We start from the raw sequence: 22754 nt of genomic DNA on the forward strand, positions 1-22754 counted from the left end.
TCCTCTATAGGTAGCCCTTTCCTAGACCTCGAAAATCAGTTCTACCTGTTTCCAAGATCAATGATTGACCTCACAAATCGATACAAGACTTTTGAGCATGTTTTGTCCTCATTCACATGTTTTCTGGGAAACTTCCCAAAAGGTCACCCATCCTACAACTACTCTAAGACAAGCATGTTTTAACTATGAAATTCTTAAGTAATGGACTATCGAAAAGTATATGCATCTTGTTGGTATAGGTAGTATCAATTAATTCCTTTAAGTCATCCTCAGTTGTACAGTCTTGTACCTACACAGCCTCTAGATCCCTCTCATTCCGGTGTGATTTGTTAAGGTGTTACAATGCTCCTTTGAACTATGTGCAACCTACTACTATTACCAAGGATGAAGCGCAAGATATGATAGGGCAAACTATCGAACCTTTTGCTGAATGATAACGTCAAGAGAATAAGCAATTCAGGTTTTCCATGCAGAATGCCATCACCACTCAGTTCTTCAAACTTGGTTTTGTTCTCCTCCAAAACATTCAACAGGCTCAAATGTCAATGCTTGGAGCCGTTATTGCACCTACACCAAAACCTTAACCTCTACCTCTACATGTGTCTCTTGAACCTACAACACCCCCTTCTCAACCTCCCCCCCCCCCCCCCCCCACCTACTTAGGACTGACTATGATATCCATCATTATTTCTATCTTCAAACCCAATTTTTGCTTATGACAAAAGAGGAGAAATAGGAATTTTGATTGTAAAAGAGTTAACATTATTAAATAAAAGCGGTTTTTGAGCATATTCAAGCGTTCTCTTATTAGTTATTTGTTAATTATTATTATTTCGTTGCCACATATGTCATATATAATTTATCTATCATATTCTTTCCATGATTGAACTCAAGGGGAGTTTAAATGCATTACATTAACATTACATGCATTTTACTCTCTCAAAACTCTAATTATTTTTTTATAAATCAAAATTTATATTGTTTGTTATCATAAAAAAGGGGAGATTGTTAGGTTTGGATGACCATTCGTCTCGTCCACCTTGGATTTTGATGAATGATAACAAGTATAAATTATTGGTGTTCTAATGAGTTTTTAACAAGTGGACATGATCAATATGTTAAAGGAATTAACATTATTCAGTATTGTCCATACTCCAAGAGAGAATTCTCTTTTTTATCTAGCGTCCAACGTGCTAAAATCAAAGACCATCCACCATTATGAGAATCAATGTTATGTACTGTCTTCTAGTTAACTCTCTTGTCCAACCAGTAAGAAACTCAAAAAGACTATGATAAACTCTAAAAACCGCAAGGCTCATAGCGGAAATGATTAAACTTGGTGATGAAATGATAAGAATGAGTTATGACAATGAAGAAAGGAAAATGAGGAGATTTTGGGAAGAATACACAGGAGTAGTGAAGCTTTAAGTGTGAGGATTAAAAATATAGAGTGAAGAAGAGAGGTAAGATCATCTAATTCTTCTCATGAAGAAGATGATGAGTATGAAGAGGATGAGGGAGGATGGAGGAATAAGAGGTATAAGGAGAGAAGAAATCATAGATGATATGGAGGTAGACAAAGAGAGGAAAGGGTTGAGGGAGTGAATGTGAAGATCCTTAATTTTAAAGGGACTTGTGATCCGGAAGTGTATCTTGAGTGAGAGGTGAAGGTCGAGCAAGTCTTTGTATGCTACAACTACAATGAAAGGAAGAAGATCAAATTGGCCTCCCTGGAGTTTGAGAGATATGCCTTAGTGTTGTGGAATCAACTGAGGAGTGATGTTGAGGGGATGAAAAGGCCTTTGATTAATACTTGACAAGACATGAAGAAAGTTTTGAGAGAGAGATTTGTGTCGTCCTATTATGGGAGAGACCTTCACAACAAGCTCCAAAGACTAATTCAAGGAAATAAGAGTGTGGATGAGTATTACAAAGAGATGGAGATTTCCTTGATTAGGGCTCAAATTGAGGAGTCTCAAGAGGCCACCATGGTAAGGTTTTTGCATGGTCTCGGTAGGGAGATCCAAGACATTGTAGAGTTGCACCACTATGCCTCTTCAGAGGATCTCATTCATCAAGCTATCAAGGTGGAGCAATAATTAAAGAGGAAGCAAACATACAAGAAGTCCCCCTATGGCTCTTCAACTTGGAAAGATAAGGAGACATTCAAGAAGGAGAGAGGATCTTCATTCAAATCTCATGAAAAAGGTGCTGCCCTTGGTAAAAATAATTATAACCCTACTCCCACTTCTTCAAAGGCGAGTTATATTATATGTTTTAAGTGTTTGGGAAAGGGTCATATCGCTTCCCAATGTCCTAACAAAAAGACTATGGTTGTGTTGGGTAATAGGGATATCACTAGTGCATCTTCTTCTAACTCTTTTAGTTCTTCTAGTGAGAGTGAAAGTGAATGTGATGTACAGCCTCTGGAAGGTGATCTTTTGATGGTTAGGAGGTTAGTGGGGGGTATGTGTAAGTATAGAGAAGAAACTCAAAGGGAGAATATTTTTCATACTAGGTGCATGGTCATGGGAAAAATATGCTCTTTGATTATTGATGGGGGTAGTTGCACTAAGTAGCTAGCCAAAGATTGATTGAAAAGCTTACTTTGAAAACTTCCCCTCACCCTAGGCCTTACAAACTACAATGGTTGAGTGAGAATGGGGAACTAGTTGTAGATAGACAGGTTTTGATATGCTTCTCCATTGGAAAATATGTTGATGAGATACTATTTGATGTAGTCCCTATGGAGGCTAGCCATCTCTTACTTGGAAGGCCTTGGCAGTATGATAGGGATGTTGTCCACAATAGTGTCACAAACAAATTTTCATTTGTACTTAAAGGGCAAAAGGTTACCCTTAAACCTTTGTCTCCAAGTGAGGTTTGTGAGGATCAAATAAAAATGAGAGTGAAAAGAGAACAAGAGAGAAAATAAGAGAAAAAAATTGATGAAAAGAGAGAGAAACATGAAAAGAGAGAAAAGAAAGAAAAGAATGAAGATAAAAAAAAGAGTGAAACTGAAAAAAGAAGAAGATGAAAATCAAGAGAGAAAATTACAGCTTGTTCATGAGAGAAAAAGAGGTGAAGCGAGTGATGCTAGCTAGACAACCTATGTATTTACTAATGCCTTATGATTATTATTTGTCTTCTATTGCAAGTTCTTTTCCTATAGGTGTGGAAAAATTATTGAAGGAGTTTGGGGATGTCTTTCCCAAAGACACCCTTCATGGGTTACCTCCTTTGAGAGGGATAGAGCACCAAATTGATCTCATTCCAGGAGCGTCCTTACCAAATAAGTCAACATATAGAAGCAATCCAGAAGAGACAAAAGAGATCCAAAGGCAAGTGGAGAGCTTGATGGAAAAAGGATGGGTGAGAGAAAGCTCTTGGTGCCAAAGAAGGATGGAACTTGGAGAATGTGCATAGATTGTAGAGTCATCAACAACATCACTGTAAGGTATAGACATCCTATCCCTAGACTTGATGACATGTTAGATGAGTTGCATGGTTCTAGTTATTTCTCCAAAATTGATTTGAAAAGTGGTTACCATCAAATTAAAATGAGATAAGGTGATGAGTGGAAAACTGCTTTTAAAACTAAGTTTGGGTTATATGAGTGGATTGTGATGCCTTTTGGGATAACCAATGCACCTAGCACTACTTATGAATCATGTTTTAAGACACTTCATTGGAAAATTTGTGCTTGTCTACTTTGATGATATTTTGATATATAGCAAGACACTCGATGGCCATCTAGAACATCTTAGAAGTGTTTTGGAAGTGCTTAGGAAAGAAAGTTTGTATGCCAATAGGGAAAAATACACATTATGCACTAATCAAGTAGTGTTCCTAGGGTTTGTTGTGAGTTCTAAAGGTGTGCAAGTTGATGAGGAAAAAGTAAAAGCTATTAGAGATTGGCCTACACCTAAAAATGTGAGTGAGGTGAGAAGTTTTCATGGGCTAGCTAGTTTCTATAGGCGGTTTGTTAAAGATTTTAGCATACTAGCTTCTCCCTTGAATGAAATTGTAAACAAACGTGTTGGGTTCAAGTGGGAAAGTGAACAAGAAAAAGCTTTTAATATCATGAAAGAAAAATTTACAAATGCACCTATTCTTGCTTTACCCAATTTTTCCAAATCATTTGAGATTGAATGTGATGCGTCTAATGTTGGAATATGGGCTGTTTTGTTACAAGATGGGCATCCCATTGCTTATGTTAGTGAAAAATTAAAGGGTGCCAATTTGAACTACTCTACATATGACAAAGAAATGTATGCACTTATTAGAGCATTGCAAACTTGGCAACATTATCTTTTACCTAAGGAATTTGTGATACACAGTGACCATGAATCCCTTAAGCATCTAAAGGGCTAGAGCTAACTCAATAAGCGACATGCCAAATGGGTATAGTATCTAGAGAAATTTCCTTATGTGATCAAACATAAGCAAGGCAAGGCTAATGTTGTGGCCGACGCCCTTTCTAAGAGGTATTCTTTACTCTCAATGCTTGAAACTAAGATGCTTGCATTTGATCATATAAAGGAGTTGTATGCTTGTGATGATGATTTCTCTAATTTGTTTAAATTATGTAAAAAAAGTGCTCATAACGGATAAGATAAGAGATTGTGTGTGCCTAAGAGTTCCATGCGTGAATTGTTTATTAGAGAATCTCATGAGGGTGGTTTGATGGAACATTTTGGAGTTGCTAAAACATTGAACATTTTGTATGAACATTTCTTTTGGCCACATATGAAACATGATGTGCATAAATTCTATGATAAGTGTTTAGTGTGTAAAAAGGCTAAATCAAAGGTCATGCATCATGGATTATATACTCCATTACCTATTCTTAACTCTCCTTGGATCGGCATTTCTATAGATTTTGTGCTTGGTCTCCCAAGATCCAAGAAAGGGAGGGATTCTATTTTTGTTGTGGTTGATAGGTTCTCAAAGATGGCTCAATTCATACCCTGCCATAAAGCGGATAATGCTTGTGTGGTGGCAGATTTATTGTTTAGGGAAGTGGTGCGTCTACATGGCTTTCCTAGAAGCATTGTATCAGATAGGGATTCTAAGTTCCAAAGCCACTTTTGGAAGACCTTGTAGAGAAAACTGGACACAAAACTTCTTTTCTCTACCACTTGTCATCCTCAAGCGGGTGGACAAACCGAGATGGTAAATCAAACTCTATCTCAACTTCTAAGGTGCTTGGTAGGTAAGAATTTGAAAACTTGGGAGGAATGCCTACCCCATGCTGAATTTGCTTATAATAGGGTAGTAAACTCTATTACTTCTTATTCTCCTTTTGAGGTAGTTTACGATTTTAATCCATTGTCTCTTCTTGATTTGTTACATTTGCCTAACACTTATGCTATGATGAATAGGGATGGGCTTTCTAAAGCCAACTTTGTTAAGAGTTTGCATGAGAAGGTGAAAGCACAAATTGAGAAAAAGGTTGAACAATATGCTAGATATGCCAATAAGGGCAGAAAGAATATGGTTTTCAAATCGGGTGATCTGGTTTGGATTCACTTGAGGAAGAATAGGTTTCTTTCCAAAAGGAAATCAACTTTAAGAAAGGGGAGAGGATCCTTTTAAAGTATTGGAGCGCATAAATGATATCACATATAAAATTGATTTACCACTTGACTATGGTGTGAGCAACACTATTAATGTTACTGACTTGATTCTTTGTGATGTAGATACCTTTAACATCAATTCGAGGGCAGATCCTCCCCAAGAAGGAGGGTATGATAGAGGACTGTCCAAGGAGGAAGAGTTTAACTTGGGTGAGCTCAACATGGATGGACCAATCACTAGAACAAGGAGCAAGAGATTTCAAGAAGAGCTTATCAAGAGATTAAATTCTCTCATGGAGGAAAGAGAAGAAGAAGCGAAATTCATTTATTTTAGCCAAGTTTTAGAATAAAATTTATTTTCGTTTTTAATTATATTTTTGACCTGTTTTTGGACTTGTAATGGGATGCTACCTTTTTATTGTCATTCTAAGTCTTTTAATTATTAGATTAGTTACTAGACCTTGGACCTAATTTAGGATTATTAGTAGGAGTTATAAATAACACTTTGTTGGCAATTTTTATGAAATTTTGAGATTAGACATAGTTAGAGAGTGTCTCTGTTCTTGTGTGAAATCTTATGTTCTTATCAAAGAATTTTATTCTTTGTGATGAATCATCCTCAACTCATCAATCTTTCAATATTGTGGTGTTATTTTTTTTCATATTGTTGTCTAATTCTGCTTTATTTTTTTTTATTTTCCCTAATTTCATAGAATCCCAAATTAGATCCGCAAATCAGGTTTCTATCAAAATTAGAAAAGAGAGGATCTGATGGAGAATTTCATTTGAATGCTAACTCTGCTATGCAAATAAACTCAAGCAAAATAACAAGATTGAAATTGAAGTTATCATCACTCAGTCACTTACCGTAGCAGCTGCTTATCAGGAATTGAAAAATTCATATAGGATGTTTTAAAGTTTTAAATTATTGTCATTATAGAATATTTTTTATCTAAACAATTTCAATGTTATTATAATTATCTTTAATTAGTCGATGCTTTTTAATCATCCCAATAATTATATTATGATTAAATAATAAATAATATTATAAAATAAAATTATTCATAATTAGTTATTGAAATATTGTAATTAAATTAATATTATAAACATAAAATTATTAATATTTTTTTTCAAATATTATAATTAAATATTAATTAAAAAAACAATTATTTTGTGCATTGGGTCATCCAACTAGTTTATATAAGGATGATTTATATAAGTATGATGATCTTGATATATGATTTGGGCTTATTATACTAAATTACTTAAATATCTAAGAACACATAAATAAATAAATATATAAAAACCTTGAGGGCACATACCTTTACGTTAACTATCTTTCTTTGTTGGCTAGAGAAGAGAACTTTGCCAACGCCATTGACGAGATCCAAAATTAGATTTTATTATGCACCACCTTTTTTTCTATCGAGGTGAGGTATGTTGAACAAATTATGATTCTACACTTTTTTCTCTCTATAATTCTTGTTTTATTTTTGAGATTTTATTTTTTATGATTTAATGGTAATTGATGTCTAGTAACCTCCATTTTGTTTCTTAAACTCACAAACTGCAATTGTTTTAACGGAGAGATAGACAGAGAGAGAGAGGCTCTTAATTTTAATACTGATTTATAAGCATTAGCTTTTATCTTTGTAACTTTGGGGCTATGCATTTTGTTATGGTAACCTTCTTGATTGTGTGGCTAATAATTGTGCATGCTTTGTGCTCTTCATCAATATGGTTTTTGGTTGCTGAACATTGACAAGATAAAATCATGTGATTGATTAAGTGATAATATGTTTTAAAAAATGATGAGAACCATATATGATTTAAAATTAAACAGAATTATGTAGTTATGGGGGTCCACCAAGAGTGTCGATACTTAGAATTCTTTATATTATGTTATTGGTTTATAAAATTGTCAATAATTAACTTAAAGAAAACAACATTGTTTCAGACTTAAGTAACTAAGTCTTTCCACACGCTAACAAATGGGTCAGTTAGGATATGATTCAATTTTGTGACTGTGACCCAAGTTAGTATAATCAGAATTATGCACATCATAGATCATTTGGTGACACCTCCTATTGTCATGTAACTATTTGCAACTACAAATTTAAAATTAAGCTGTAAAAATGGTATACAATCTAGTGTTATCAATAGCGGATTAGGGGAAATTGTGGATAGCCAAAAATGTGTTATATTGTTTATAAACTAGCATCGTTGGTGAATAGCTGAAATCACCTAGTGGTTGAAACAGAATAATAAGAATTGGGTATGGGTATATTGAGAATGAAACAAGAATTAGATGAAGAAAAAATTAGAGAAAAATTTGCAAAAAAAAGAGAGAGTAAAACATAGGGAAAATTTGGAAAGAATAACACTAAGGACATGTTTGCATGATTTCTATTTTTTTAAAACAGTTTAGTTTTCAAAAACTAGAAAAACAAAAACAAAAAACTTGTTTGATGGCCATTGAGTTGAAGAGATACAGAAACTTGTTTAATTTCTTATACTTATTTTCAAAATGCCTAAGAGCCTATATATAGTTGGTGGCCTTTTGTGAGTCATGTGTGACTGGTGTAGAAGTTGATTAAGCAAATAGAATACAAAATCAAACACTAATTCCATTTAGAATGAAGCAACAAAAGTGGGTGAGATGTTGAAAAGAACAAACATATTACCCCAGACTCAAGTCTTTTGCACCAAGACATATATATGGTTGATAGGGAACTTGATTAAGCGGGAACTCTTTCAATCAATCATACTTAGAAGCTTAAGAGGGATAAGAAGGAAAACAACGATAAGTTTTTTCTGTTTTTTGGATTTTAAAACACTTATTTTAGAAGCAATTTCAAAACTTGGTGGATTTAACATAATAACTTGATTGTTAAATAACATAAAATTGTTTTAGAAAATTGATTTTTTTTAACAAAAAGAGAAGTAAATCAAACTGGCCCTTAAAATTTGGAAGAAACATATGTGAAAAAAATAAGAGGAAAAGATTAAAGAAAAAGAACGGAACAAAAATGACTATTACTTGAGGAGCTTAGTTGCTGGAAAATTGCTGGAAAATGGACAGAGATAAAAGGAGGCGATCGAAATGTTGAAGGAGGAGTGTGGTTGGTTCCTTGTGTAATGAGAAAGTTTACATAATGTGTAACTCCCAATATGCAAAATCAGAACATAAAGTGGAGGAAGATATATGCTCATGGGAGTGGGCTAACAAATGGGAATTCAGATCGTTAACAAAGCAAAACCTGTAATGGCTGGCGGTTGAATGACTCAATTTTAACACACTGCAATTTCCACTATTTGTCAAAATACGATACCCACAATAAGCTAAACAGGAAAAACTCAATTCTAGCACTACTTGTTGTATTTGTATCTTTAGGTTTGGAATCCCCATCTTTCTTATGGTACTATTCTTTAGAATTGCATGTGTTCTTATTGCTTTTATAACCTTAAAATATTTATAATTTTCTCAATATATTTATTTCAAATTGAGATTCTAACATAGTATGTGAAGAACATGAATGTAAGCAAGTTGGAGGTGTATCATCAAAGATAACTACAGACCACAGTTGACATACAGGTGCAATGAAATATGGGGAGTGTACCCACTAAAAAAATCCAACTTGTACATAAGATTTTTTGTTAATTTCTTAAATTCTTCACATTACTATCCTTATATTTTGTTATGTCAAATACATGAAAAGTTAAATTAATCAGCAATTTGTTGTGTGATTGCCATGACCTCAGTCTGGACAAATCTTATGGGAAAGGAAATGGACAATTCCTTTCTTACTGGATGAAAACTAAAATTAGTGAAGGTCATGTTTACTGAAAATACACCCGTAATTGTTCATTTAAGAAGTTGCAATTTAATATTTTAATACAAATATTAAGTCTAGGCCCCCCTTTCTTCTCTCCTTTTTTCTTTTTTAGTTTCATTGTAAATATTACCACCAAACTTTTATTATTTAACATTTTATCATTTAAGTTTTATTTTTGGTGAATTTTATCACACAACTTTCATAATTTTGTAGATTTTATCATTAATATTTTTTTTCCATGAATTTTATCATCTAACTTTTAACATTTCACTAATTTTATCATTCAAATTTTTTATTTTTATACATTTTATCATCACATTAGTAACAAAACAATGTAAAAATCAACTAACTTTTTTAGATTCGTGTATATCAGTTATAATTATAATTGATGTAGAAAAGTCTTTCCACATTAGTTATGGTTATAAACAATTTAAAAAATCAATTTTTTACATTGATTATAATTTCAAATTATGTCAAAAGTTAAAATCATTCATATTTCATTATTAGTAAAATACACAAAAATTGAAAACTTGGATGATAAAATTTGTAAAAATATCATTTAAATTGTAAAATTTGTAAAATAATTTGTAAAAATATCATTTAAATTGTAAAATATTAAAAATTAAGCGGTAAAATTTATAATTATACTTTCTTTTTGTTTAGATGTGAGTTTGTTCTTTTATTTTTATTTTTATAATGGGTTGGTCCATGGTGCAGGTTAATTATGTTTATCTTATTCATTCAGGTTCAACCCAACCAAGTGAAGTGCAAGGAGGAAATAAAAAGTAACAAATAAGAGAGAGATGTCTAGGACACCGGTGCAGCCAATATAGGTCAAAAGAGGCTAACAAATGTGGCAGTGGTGTGTTTGAAGAAGCACGACATGCACTTCGAAATTGCTTGTTCTCTTAACACGGTCCTCTCTTAGTATTGCAATCCCACACTGTTTATACAAAGTTTTCCAAAGGGGTTCTTGCCAAGTCCGATCCAAGGAATTAATTGCAGCTTTTGGCATTGATGATGACCACTCCTAGATATGCTTAGATGTAAGTAAGGAAAGCTCCACATCAAAAGTTTATAATGATATAATAAAAGCACAACAATAATTTTTTTTTCTTTTGTTTTTTTTTGTTTGAGGGGCCATATTTTGAAGAAAGGGGAGCTTTAGGTAGCTGGGAAAGAGAGGGAATCATTGTTGTCGAGTCAATCAAGGGATATTGTGACCATAACAATGCTAAAGACTTCCAATCCCGAGACTCAGTGCCCATATACTATCAGTATGTGATTGAACGCCTCATGCGCAGGAAATCCATTTCGCTGTTGATCCACATAGTACCTCCAAGAAGCAGGTATCTCTTCCCATCACTCTGAATGATTCTATTCTACAATCTTATCTCATTTATTTATATAGTTAAATTAGTTTTTTAATCTTTTAATTTATTTTTTAAGTTCAATTTGGTTTTTGTATTTTTTTCAGTTTTGGATTCAATTTAGTTATTTAATTTTTTAAATTATTTAATTTCATCATTCATTCTAAATTATAAAAAAATCATACTTTATGACAACTCAAAATTCTTAACCTGTCATAAAATACACATTTCACAAAAAATGAATTAATTTTAAAAATTACGGACCAAATTAAACTCGAGCAAAACTAAATAATTAAATTAAACTAAATAAATTGAGGATCAAATTTAACCTAAATAATAAATCAGAGAAAAAAAAAACTAATCTAATCTTTATTTAATTGTTACGATGTTATTATAATGAAGCTACAAGTTATGGAAGTTATATTAGTATTTATATTTATATATAATATAATAGAGGCTCTAGAGTTAATTCAAGAGCTTCTAAAGCACTTTCCTATAAGACGTGTTACTGCTCTTGAGGACCAAGAGCTTGAACTTTTAGGAAAGCTGAATGAATGGAATGCCACTGTAATTTCTAAAGAAGGATCTTCTGCTTAGTTATATGTTGTAAGTACTTAATATTTCTCCTATAGTTGTAAACAACTTGGTTCCATGGTTCAATTCCATTTTCAATTTAGTTTTGTTGGTTTCCGGATTGCTCGGTCTTGCCATACCTATGTATAGAAAGTGAAACTAAGGATGACTATGGTTGGTAGTTTTAAAGGGGTCCTTATTTTGTTTTTTGTGGGTCTTTGGGTAAACCACTTAATTAAGATATTCTTTTATGGAAAATTATTATACGAGAGCTTATTCATAAAGTTGACTATAAAACCTGGTGAAATAATTTATAAGTTTCTACATAAAGCATGTTGAAATATGCTAAAAACAGATTATAAGAAAGCCAAAAGCCACTTTCATAAGCTCAAATAAGCTTTTCTAGAAGCTAACTAAAGAAGACCTAATAACTTTCAAGTAGTTGTGTTGATTATCTAACTATAGGATTTGGTCAATAACTTTCTTTTTCTGATTACGTGGTTATAGTTTTCAAATTTGAGCCTTGTTCATTAGTAAAATGAAACTACAAATAACATGACTTGGTATTCAGTTGTTGTTAGCTAATTATGACGGATATTTAGCATGTTTTTGCATATGCAAGAGTAAGGCTGCGTACAACATCCCTCCCCCATACCTTCGCATAGCGAAGAGCCTCCGGGCAATGGGGTACTTAAAAAAAAAAAAAAAAATTTAGCATGTTTTTGCCATTTCTTGTTAGTTATAGACATATTCAATATGCAAAACAAAGAAGAGTACTAACCAAAGCAAAATCAGCTCCAATTTTGGACTTTCCTTCCCACCTCTCCCAATGCAATCAAATAACCCATCATAGGTGCAAAGGGAAAGTTTGTTTCTATAAATTGTTCCATGATTCTCCCGTTTCAAATGCTAGGTGTCCCTATTTACAGTTAATGGTTGAAAATATTATCCTTTCCAAAAATGTGGGTATGGTCTATATGGGATTGGTCTTTCTACAAATGTATATGTATATGGTTAATTTGAATATGCAAATATGTTGAGGGATATTAGTATAATCTTTGGTTGGATTTGGATTGCAGATTTTTGAGTTGGAACCTGGTCTTTATAAGGATTGTCATGACTTTGACATGAATAAGATGCATGGAAGATTTGAAGTTCTTGCACACTTTCTTGATGAGGAGGGGGATACCCAAGTGGAGCAATACAATGATTATAAGGATATACCTTCACCGTTGCCCGAAGAAAAATATCATATGAAAGAAAATTGAGCAACTGCTTACATGCACAGGATCAAAACAACGTCAATTTGTTAAGGTATTAACTCGTTCATCAAGTGATATGTTGACAACAAGAATAGCCTTGTTGATTTCATGCATAATTTTGAGAGTTGTCAAACAATATAGACATAATGAATTAGCTTTTGATTTTACGTCTAAGTTCACTAACTCTGTAGTGACAACTACTCTCCATAAACTTGAAGATGAAGTTTAAAACTTTTTTCACCAGAAACAATTTTTGGGGATGTTAAGAAAGAGATTGTAACTCGTTGGTGCTCTAAATGTTGTTGAGCGATTACAATATGATGAGAAGGTGATGTTCAAGATGAATACAATTTGCAACTCAAATATTCATTATGGTTTCAAGTTTGATAAGATTGAGAATACCTTTGAATGTGATTGTCGAATTAATGTTTGAATCTTGTGGTATTCCTTGTCATATATTTTGTGCAATGAAGACTGAGTACATGAATATTATTCCAAGTAATTTGATTTGCAAACGATGGACAAAGTCAGCTAAGGAAGATTATGTGTCCTCAATTCACGTTGAACAAACTGATTCTAAAGGTTATCATTCTAAAAGGTTATCATTTGGATAAGTTTTCAGAGATAAGTGAAGAAATTTACAAACTTACAGCTAAAATAGAATCACTAGGTGATTCTAATGCTGAGCAAAGTACTCCTTCAACAACCATTCGTGATCCCATTATGGTTAAGACCAAAGGTGCTTGTCGGAAGAAAATTTTTGGTTGAAAGAGTAGATGTTGTTCTCGTTGCCATAATAAAGGACACACAAGAAAGACATGATCAATTACTACTTTGGTGAGATCTTTTATGTAATGTTGACAGAGGGAGTGGTCCAAATTTTGATGGTGATAACAGAGCAGTTGATAATGCAATTATAATATCTTTATTTAAAATATTTTAATAGTACTAATTTAATTATAATGTCTTTTCCTTTACAATGATATTATTAAATGTATAGGATGATGTTTTGTTGGACCACGATGATGAAGAACATACTGGTTCAACTCAAAGGTGCAAAGGCAAAGAAAAGGTTTGTGTATATTGCGTTAATATTAATTTGTGTATTTCTACATGTGTTTTTTTATTGAATAGATGTCCATATTTGGTTTATGTGAAGGTTTGTGATAGTAGCAGTGCTTCTACATTAGAGAGAAAACTTAGTAATGGTGCTTCCTCAACCCAAATTCATGTCGAGAACGCAGAAAGTATAACATATTTTATATTGTAGTATTTATATTAAGTGTTTCTATTTAATCAACTAAGAAGATTTTTTTTTTTTTTTTGCTAGAGTAAGTATCAAAAGTCAGATATCTTTCATAGAGATTTGAACCGGACAATGAATAAATCCAATGGAATGGTCAATCTAATGATTTGTATATGCAAGCTATCAATTTGTGTATGTTTATACTTCATTGTTATCTTTTAAAATTCATTTTTTTCAGAATATGATGATGCATGGTGGGTTGGATACGTGTGATACTACTAACAAAGTTAGTAAAGGATTAGTTATCCCCTGCTTCAATTGCAGGACATGATGGCTTAATTTCTTCATCAACACATTTGCCAATATTCCGTCATCAATATTTAGGAGTCCCTATGTACATGTGCCCCCAAACCAGGAGATGCAACTCACGGTTCATTTCCATCGGTTTGTTCACTTATAACAAGTTATTTTATTTTTTTTTTATTTTGTTAAGTACATGAAGAGTTCTTGCAAAAAAAAAAAGTACATGAAGAGTATTGCATTTACAACTAATTCTTAGTTATGCCTAAAGATTGAATCTAACATGATGCAATTCTACCCCGTAAGGGCATTGGATAGAAGACTCTAAGAAGATTGAGCCAGAGATGCGTGAGAAGGTCTTAGGGTTCTCATGAGTCTTAGGATAGATTTCGGACCCATGAGTTAAGTATGAGTCCGCTTATCTTTGTACATATTATATAGAGGTTTCATTATTTTTGGACCTTGTATTTAGGGCTAATATAGGTAAGGTATTATAGAAATATAGGATTTTTCAGTCCTTGTATTTTAGGGCACCTATACTAGTTTTTGTATTAGGGGTAATTTTGTAATTTCATATACATTAAGTGAATATTTGATGTGTGTGGTTAAAAATAAATTTAATTGAATCAGGAGAAGCCCAATCCAATTAAATTTTAGAGGGGGAGGTGAGCATTTGCTTGCTACACTCCATTGTCAGTGTCACATCATATAGTCACACTTTGTACATGTCCTTCATGCTTTACATGTTTCATGACACCTAAGCACACTTAGTGAAGAATCTTTGACTTGATCTTGGATTAGTGGGCTGAACCATAGCTAAAATTCACTAATCATAATTAGTGAAATTTTGCTCTAAAATTTCACTCCACAAATTCAATTTTAAATTCAAGTGAAATTTGAATAGAAATTCAAATTTCCCTCTAATTTTGTGTGGCACTTAGGCTATAAATAAAGATCATGTGTGTGCATTTTTTCAACTTTGATCATTTGAGAATTAAACTTCAAAGTTCAGACTTCTTTTGAGGCGTAAATTCTGTGCTCCCTCTCTCCTTCTCCCTCCATTCTTTTTTTCCTACCTCCAAGCTCTTTGATAAGAATCTTACAGGGCGGATCGTTTGATACAGGCTACGAAGGTTTGGATGACGCCACTTCCGGTGAAGGAAGATAAGTCAGGGTAGACGCCACTTCCAGTGAAGGAAGATAAGTCAGGGTAGACGCCACTTCTGGTGAAGGAAGATAAGTCTGGGTAGACGCCACAAGGATTACCTTGATAAGTCTGATAATTGGTTCAACAAGGAACCCGGAGATAAACTCTCACCAAATTTTATGAAAATGTCAAAAGTTTTTTTTATTCAAAACAAAAACCCATACTTATAGTGTAGCTGAACAAAAAGATAAAAATAGACATGGGCCTTCTAAACAGTTTGGGCCAAAATTACAATAAAAATAAATTATAACTAAAAACTTATTTAACTTGGGCCTTCAAATTAGTTTGGGCCTTCAGCAACAATTAATAGTCTTGATAGTGTCTCTGCCTCTGGGCCTTCATCCTTCTCCACTTGGGCCTTCATCCTTCTCCACTCGGGGGCTTTGTCCTTCTCCACTTGGGCCTTCGTCCTTCTCCACTTGGGTCTTTAGCCTGTATTTGGCCAGTTTCATGATTCTCATCACTCTTATCTATGGTTTCCTATGGTGGTGAGCTTCTTCTTGACTCATCTTCTCCTTGAAGTGACGTCTCCTCTCAACTCTTCTTCTTCTCCATTCCACTGCCATTAAAATTCAAGAAGCAAATGACTCCATTGATGAAGAAGATCCAAGGCCTACAAGCTCCACATGGAACTACATCATGTGGTATCAAGAGCATCTTCGTCTAGGTGATGTTCTTTTGCTTCCTCTATCTTTTTGTTCGGCCAATTCACTTTATTTTCTTATTATTCATCTTATTCTCCATGTATATCCTCCATTGTCTTGTGGTTTGGTGTTGTTTAGAGTAGATTCAAAAAATTAAACCAATTAAATCTTAGATCTACACTTGTTCTTGCATTTTTATGGTTCAAATTTTATAGATTTACTCTTGAATCATGTTTTTGTGTTGATTTTAGGTTTTATCATTTTTCAGTCATAATCTTCTTGTGCTGAACCTTTAGATCTAAATTTTCTTCCAAAATATTGATTAGAAAAAAAAACACATAAATCTAAGTGTAAATCACTTAATCCATGTTGTCTTAGAGTCATGTTTAGTCATAGTAATTGTCACATTATGTTTTAAGTTTGTGCTAAATTTTTATTTTGTTGATTGAATTCTAGATACATTTTTTCGTGTATTCTTGTCATTCTTAGCCTATCTTTTGAATTTTGAGTCTAATTCATGGATGTTATTTAGTTCATAACATGTTCTAAATCAATTCCTAGAAGTAGTCTTGTTGTTGAACTCTTTTTTTTCTTCTAAGTTTCCTATATGATGTCTATGATGAAGTTGAGTTGTGGTGCTAAGTTGTGGCTGGATTTGTGAATCAAAATAAGTCTTAAGCTCTCTTGAATTGTGTTCTTCAAGATAATTAAGCATAAGCAAACACAAATTGTAACTATCCAAGCCTTAAGCAACATAAACATTACTTTTTATTTCTAGGTTGAAATCGCTGGTGCTGGCAGCTTGAACATACGAGCTTGTATAAATTACTGGGAATTGGTCACTACGAATTTTGAGCTGAAATGTTTACTAAATTTTCTAGAAATCTGGACCAAAATTATAAGAAAAGAACCAAGTGATTTGGATTGAAGGAAAAAATAATAAAAATCACACAAGTTGGAAGAAAAATCAGTGTCTAGGAAAAAAAAGTGAAAGGTAAATGTGCTTGTTGTTTTGGCTCGAAATTTGTTCTATAATTGGTGTCTATTTTATACCAATATTAGTTCTGAAATTTCAATTGAAAATGAGTGTGAAAACAAGTTCCAAAACTAGAGGTTTCTTGAGTCTTTTTTTTATAGTTTTTTTTACTCTACTTTAGAGCCATTCTAAGTTTCTCTAAGTCCTAACTTGCTTTTATGTGTTTTTCATTGCTTTAATTGTTGAATAAGCCTTGAAAATTTGTCTTGTTAAAACTCTATTGGTTTAGCTTCCATTTCATATTTTTGGTCTTTGGTTATTGCTTGTTTCTTTGTTTCCTTGTTTGTGAGTTGTCATATAGGAAATTGGAAAGGAGGATTGGTGTCATCCCATGAAGAATTTGAGTCAAGAAGAAAGGGGAAAACCACCTTAAGAGCTACTGGACTAAGAAACACTCCAAATTGAGTGAATCACCAAAGAGAGAACAACCACCAAAATTGAGGACCTTTTTGTAATTTTTTTAATTGAGAATTTACTTACCTTCATTGCTTTCAAATTTTGTAACAAAAAGGCCTTTCATTGGGAGTAAGTTGGGAGCCTCCAATAGGTCACTCTATTTACATTTGTGTGTGATAATTTTAGGCAATTTTTCCTTAGGATAGTGAATGTTTTGTTGGGTGTAACATCCCAATTTTTCGTAAATAAATTTAAAAAGATTTTTAGTAAATAAATAAATAAATAAGTATAGAGCAAATAATAGGCTGAGTACCCTAAGTATAAATAGCTATGTTAAGTCAGGTGTCTCCTCTTGGCCTCATTTTCGTTTTTCCCCTTCTCTTCTCAAAACCTTTTCTTTTTCCCTCAGCCCACCAAACTTGTCTCAGAAAAACAACGATCTCGGACTCATTTACCGTTAGATCGTCGTGAAAGTTTAGCAACACGTTCGCAACCCAATTCTGAGCATTCTCACCGTTGGGAATTGTAAAATCTTGTTGGATCTAAGAGAAATACCCTTCGTACCGTAACTTTCTCTTTTCTCGCAAAAACCCAAAATAGTCTCAGTAAAATTACGATCCCAGTTTCGTTAACCGTTGGAGTTTTATAAAATTTGGATATGTTGTTTGAAATTCAATGTCGCACACTTTTACCGTTGGGATTGACGAGATAATATTCTTGGAGGGAGATAAAGGAATCACATGAATATAGTATAAGTGGAGGCTTCAATCTTTTCTCCGTCTCTCTGACGTTTGGGAATTTTATCGGGACAGTCGGAGGAATAACTGGAGGAATCTCAGGGAATTGCTAGAGATGCTGCTATTGTTGGCTGAAGACACGTTAGCCCACTCAGAGGTAAGGGATGAGTTATTCACAATTGGGGATTAGTGAGAACATATGTAGGGATCCTTAGAGATATCAATTGGAATGAGTTTTGGGGTGTTTTTGCAATTTTCATTTTATCCTTATAATTATTACAATGAATTATATATGTTTGACAGACCAATTGTTGTGAAATTGATATGCTATTGTGTTGAGTGTGAACCCTATAAATCGAGCATTTTTCTAATTAATATGAATTGATGAAATAAAGTAAAGAAAAATTTAGAGAGAGATATTGATTTTGTATTTTCTCTTTTTCTTGCTTTTTAGGGTTTTATATATAATTTTAAAAAATTAATATCATGATTGAAATTGACCAAAGTGTTCATATGATTATTTTAGAATTTGTGCATTGAAAGCTTACTTTGAAATTTGTGATTCAATATGGTGTATGCTAGTTTATATATAGAGAGGTAGGTATTTGTATTAATAATTTATGTAAATAATATTGTAGAGTGTTATAGTATGATTCCAAAAATTATTAAGTGTTGGAGTTGAGAATATTATGGTTAAATTTGATGAACATGTGTATGTTGTACCTTATGAATATCATTAGGAATGTTATGAGATGGTTGATGTGATGTTATGAGATGTTAAAGTGTGGACATGATATTCGATTGTGAATAAGTGGACGTGTTTAACACTTGATGTTACATTAGTTATATTATGAGCTATGAATTATACAATAACCCGACCAGTGTTTATGCGCAATGTTAAAAAAAAAGTGTAGGTTCCTAGTTAGAAACTAGTGTTAAATTGTAGCGCAATTGTGTTAAACATGTTTGAAACATGAGTGTGAGGTCGTGGTATTGTATAATTCATGAGCAGTGCTTATAAATGAAATATGTGATGAATTGTGGAATAATATGTTGCCTTGAGATTATAATATTGTTATTGAGATTGAGTAAAAGTGTAAAGTAGAACAGGTGTTGAATTGTGAGATACGTGAAAACATGTGATGGTGGATTGTGACATTATGAGATGTAAAATTGTGAATGAGTTTTGGTCGTGAATAAGTGTGTGATTAACTCTTGATGTGACATTATTGGTGTTGTAAGTTGTGAATTGTACAATAACCCGACCAGTGTTATCTTGAGAAAAGTGTAAATGCGCAGTGTTAAAGAGAAAGTGTAGGTTTCCTATTTAGGAACCAGTGTTAAAGAGAAGTATAGGTTTCCTATTTAGGAACCAGTGTTAAATTGTAGCGCAATATGTTGTACGTGTTTAACACACGAGTGTGAGATCGTGGGTATTGTATAATTCACGAGCAATGTCTGTGTGCTAAAATAATTTTACGGGTTGGACCTGAATCAGGAGGGAGAGGCCCTGACGAACTCTTCGGAGTATAGGTCTTGGGGGTCACAGGGTTTGAGTGTTCTTTTAAGCCTATGTTGATCTCATATGGTTTGAGCATTCTCGCAAAACATCGTGACCCTCACTGGTCTCCCTATGATCTTACTTAGTGAGAGTGACCTGACAAACCCATAGTGTGGTGTGTCTTGTTATGTACTCCTAAGCGCCTCAGGGTGGTTTTTCACTGACATGGTACCACATTGCATATAGGCTTGAGTCATAGCATAACTGTCTCATGCGCTTACTAATTGTTTATTATGAAATTGATGTATTATTATGTCTTGATCAAAGCGCGTGATTCTTGTGTAATGTGATTGATGATTGAAAAGTGTGATTGATGGATAAAAAGTGAATTGTGAATGACAAAGTGGTAGAATTACGTGAATTACATGGAATTAAGTTTTATTTGGTTTATATGATATGTATATCTAGTTGTCTTGTTTCTCTATTAGTTAGGAATGTGATAACTCACTTCCCGTGTGTTGTTTGTGTTCGGATCCTGTGATGATCTTGAACTTTGTGTTCGGGGGAGCAGATGACTAGGTGAATTGCTTTAAGGAACATTGTGCTGAAGGACGTCGAGATACAACACTCTGATAGGATGTGATAGTGAGAATAAGTTTTTATATTAATTGCATGATGTTAGTCTATTTTATTTTATTTCACTGATTTAACAAAATATCTATGTAAATTTTGACAGCCTTATTTTGAGCCGAATATGTTTTAATAAGTTTTAATTGATAATAGCGAAGTGAATGTGAACCTTTTACCCGTGTGAATTTGGTTACCGATATTTTTATATATTTTGTTTATTTATATATATGTCGGGTTAGAGGGTGTCACATTGGGAATCTTAAATGAGATCATCCAAACACTCTTTGGATCCTCCTAGTTTACATTTCTTTCACTTTAATTTCTTGCTTACTTTCATAGTTTATTTTCTTTACCAGCCACACCTAGTTTATCTTGTTATTGCATAGTATTTTCTTCTTTCTTATCACGCTTATCTTGAGTTCTTTTGGAACCTTAGCTTTTGCCTTTTTTACAAACCCCCAACAAGAAAGAATCACAACTTAGGAACCAACATGAGTCATCATTCATCTAGTGTTAATGGCGAGGATACTAGTCATAAGGATCCTCTATCTAGAATCTTAGATGAGTTGAGTTCCCTCAAGTTATGGAAATTACAACTTGAAAGAAAAGAAAAAGGAAAAGAGAGGGTAAAACTCAATCAAGATGAGAGGGAACAAATAAGGGAAGAAGAAAGAAGGAAAATACTCAGAGTTAAGAAAAAAAAACATCCCTCCTATAGTAGTCATAACTCTTGCAAGAGCCTAAGCGAAGAACTTCGTGACTATTATGAAGGAAGACATAGGTCACATCTTAGACCTCACTCCTATAGGAGAGAGAAGGAAAGAAATCCTCAAGAGGCTAACATTAACCTCCTATACTTCCATGGGAAGGACAATGTAGAAGCTAACTTAGATTGGGAAATAAGGGTAAAGCAACAAAAAGGAAGTCTACTTCAAAATCTTATGGCTCTCATTCTTATTCAAAGAAAGACCAAGGTCAAGGCATCTTAGGGGTGACACCTTCTAAGCCCAAAGATGATAAGGGGAAGACAATAGAAAAGTAACCCCTTAAGGCTAGTATGCAAGAGAAGACTAGCTCCATGAAGTGCTTTAAATGTCTTGGAAGAAGACACATTACTTCTCAATGTCCCATCAAGAAAACCATGATTATGAGGGGCTAAGACATTTATAGTAGTCAAGATGAGGCTACTACTTCACCTTCCTCTAGTGAAAGTGAAGAAGCAAAAGGGGAAGAATCTAGTGAAGAGATCTACCCCCAAGAAGAAGGACAGCCTTTAATGGTTAAGGAGGAGTGTAAGGAGGTAAGTGTCTCCTCTAAGAGGAGCTAAGAAGGAAAGACATTTTGAAACAAAAAGACAAATATTAAAGAAATTTTCCCTCTTAGACAACCTCCACATTTTCTCCTTTGTAAAAAGACACTTGTTAGCATTGCCACACCTCTTAGGCTTGAGTTTATTCCTCAAGTAAATGAGTTGTTGGATGAGGGTTTGGTTTGCAAGAGCTTAAATCCTTGTGCTTTGTTGGTGCCCAAAATAGGTATTATTAGGCACCAAATCCCTAAAATAGGTGGTATGATGAATGTTTTGAGTGGTGCGACCCTCTTTTGTAAAATCACTCGTGCACCCAACATCTCCATGATTTGTGTACATAGGGACTCATTAGGTAGTTTGTTCTTATTTTTAGTTTCAATACAAACTTAGGTACTTATATGGGACACCTTAGGTTTGTCAAACTTTTTGGTAGGAATAATCAACATGAAAATATAGAAAAATCTATGTTTTATTGTATTAAATTTCTTAATTTTTTAAATAGTGATCAAGGGGTTCCCATGAATCCTAAGAGAATAAAGGTCATTCCTGAGTGGCCCACTCCACCAAGTATAAGAAAAATTTGGGGCTTCCATGACTTAACAAACTTTTACAAAAGGTTTGTCTCATATTTTTCTATACTTGTAGCACCACTCATTGAGTTGGTGAGGAACCATGTTTTTTCATGGGAAGATGCCCAGGAAATGGGTTTTCAGACCTTACCTTACTTCAGCAAACCAAACACCACTAATACATATGTTTTTGTTCTTTTTACAAGTGTTGAGGAAAAAAGTCCATAGTTTCAAGAACCTCGGGATTTGAGGTCAAATCCTTTTCAAGGGGGAGGGAATGATACAATCCTACCCCACAAAGGGCATTGGATAAAAGACTCTAAGAAGATTGGGCCAGAGATGTGTGAGAAGGCCTTAGGGTTCTCTTGAGCCTTAAGGTAGATTTCGGACCCATGGGCTAAGTAAGAGCCCACTTATCTTTGTACATATTAGATTGAGATTTCATTATTTTTGGGCCTTGTATTTAGGGCTTCATAATATAGGTAAGGTATGCTAGAAATGTAGTATTTTTCAGCCCTTGTATTTTAGAGCACCTAGACTAGTTTTTGTATTAGGGGTA

The 22754-nt window shown here is 33.6% G+C and overlaps 1 pseudogene; it reads left to right on the forward strand.

Annotated features, from left to right (window-relative positions):
* The first annotated feature begins 10218 nt into the window (after positions 1–10218).
* Positions 10219–14644, forward strand: LOC114381581 (annotated as a pseudogene).
* The last annotated feature ends 8110 nt before the right edge of the window (positions 14645–22754 follow it).

The sequence above is a fragment of the Glycine soja genome, chromosome 13 (genome assembly GCF_004193775.1).
Source record: "Glycine soja cultivar W05 chromosome 13, ASM419377v2, whole genome shotgun sequence".
Taxonomy (NCBI): Eukaryota; Viridiplantae; Streptophyta; class Magnoliopsida; order Fabales; family Fabaceae; genus Glycine; species Glycine soja.